The sequence below is a fragment of the Polistes fuscatus genome, unplaced genomic scaffold (genome assembly GCF_010416935.1).
Source record: "Polistes fuscatus isolate 324 unplaced genomic scaffold, CU_Pfus_HIC Scaffold18, whole genome shotgun sequence".
Classification (NCBI taxonomy): Eukaryota; Metazoa; Arthropoda; class Insecta; order Hymenoptera; family Vespidae; genus Polistes; species Polistes fuscatus.
Window position 1 is genome coordinate 2,814,894 of NW_025113086.1, and position 2,154 is coordinate 2,817,047.

Genomic DNA, 2,154 nt, shown 5'->3' on the forward strand with positions numbered 1-2,154 from the left:
TTTTTTTTTTTTTTTTTTCGTTTATTTTATCTATTCTTTTATTGGATGTTTTTGTTTTTTAATTTCATTATGCGACTTAAGAATTTGCGATTTTGATTTAATTGAAATTTAGATTAAGTAACAATTACCGTTAACGTTTATGACGTTGATTAAAAAATTTCTATCCAATGGAATTCTCTATTTCGCGTTGATCATTTATCGATCATCTCTATTTGTTTCATTTGAAATCTACGATTATTTCTAATTTCGATTAGATTTGTTAATGGAATTAACGGTTGGGAAAAGATTTTCATTTACTTGAATTCAAATAACGAATTAGAAAAATTTGAATTTTTTATTCGATTTAGATCGATAATAATATCGGTTAACTCGTTATCGAGTACGGTTGTTTACGACTTTGATTGAAAAAAAATATATATACTTAGGAATATAATCAATGTAAATTATATTACGTATTCGTCTGATTCAAATTGCCATAGTCATCGGCGGTAATTTAAATTTTTGAGATCTAATGTAACGTCGGCTAAATAATTTATATATATTTTAACGTTAGGTTTTTTTCCAACGATAAAAAACAAAACATTACACTTTGTTACAACGCATATCATTGAATAATCAATTTCTAACGAAACCTAGTTAAAAACATTATTTTCCAACGATGAATTATTTCAAATGGTTTCGAAATGATCGAAGATTAATAAACTAATGAGAAAAAATGGAGTAGAAAATTTTCCAAAAATTATTTGACAGATTGAAAGAGAAAAAGAGAGAGAGAGAAAAAAAAGAAATTAAAAAAGAATTAAATTGAACGGGATAGAAAATAGAAAATACAAAAGTAATGAATCACTATCAAATAGAATCATTCACTATTATAAAACAGGTATATTTTCTTGTATCACTTTTTAAGTATGACTATACTTACACGTATACAATTTTAATAATGATCACGTCATAGTGATGAAACAAAAATTTAAGACTAAAAATTATTCTGAGAATGCATTAGTTATCTTTATACTTATCTTTATCTTTTTCTTTCTGATTCATTAATATACACACACATACACATATACAAATACTTGTATTCATACTTTCTTTTTTTCTATCTATCTCTCTCACTCTTTAACACAGTTTATCTGCGAATGTGTAATACAATGCATCTCTTTCTATTCGAGTAATTAGCATCGGTGAGGTTAAATACGTGTACGCAACTGATGCGCAATAATAATTAAGCGTGAATTCAAGGGCGTTAATGACGCATCCGTACAATAACAATATTTATTTGTATACCTATGCAATATGATTAGGATTATTTTGTTCGTTATTGTACGAATATAAGAAATTTTATTAATTTAATATATTAAATAATATATAATTATTTAATATAAATAAAATATAAATATTATAATAAATTAAATAAAAAATTTAAATATTATAATCAATTATTTAATTATAAATATATTAAATTTCATTTATATTTTATATATTATATTTATATTTTATATATTAAATAATACATAATTATTTAAATTTCATTAAATTGCTCAAATTTTGTCTAAAACACTCACATTTTTTGTTCGGACATCGAACAATTTCGAAAATTATTCAAATGGATCGATTCAAATGAGACACCCCGTACATTTTTTTCCCCGATCAAACTCCTCCTCCTTTATCTTTCTTTCTATTTTATTTTTTTATTTTAAAATCTAAAAAAAAAAAAGGAAAAAAAACAAATATATTTATTTCCAACTTTCATAATTTTATTTCCCTATTCACGAACAAGCACATTTTCCTATCTATTATTAATTTCATCTATAATTAGAAAAAAAAAGTAATATTTGACAAAATATTTCAATGACACGATCTAAGAATAAAGACACGACAGTTAGTTAACATTCTTGAATTACATCCTTAACATATATAGTAACAGCTTGAGATGAATATTCGAAAAGATAGGGTTGCTGTCTTACTTCTTCTCCTTCTTATTTCTTTTCTATCCCTCTTTTTCTGACTCACGTCTTATATACTTTTCCCTTTCTTTCATTTCTACTCGTTTTATTTCTCTTTTTATTCTTTTAAAAGAGTCACACACATCTTCCCTCTCTTTCACTCACTTGATCACGATTTGAAGGAAAGAGGAGGTACCTCCCCTTTCCC

The 2,154-nt window shown here is 24.8% G+C and overlaps 1 protein-coding gene across 1 annotated transcript in view; it reads right to left on the reverse strand.

Annotated features, from left to right (window-relative positions):
- The window catches only part of LOC122515550 (microtubule-actin cross-linking factor 1), a gene marked incomplete in the record, with an annotated part of 139,047 nt that overhangs the window by 8,371 nt on the left and 128,522 nt on the right, over window positions 1–2,154 (reverse strand).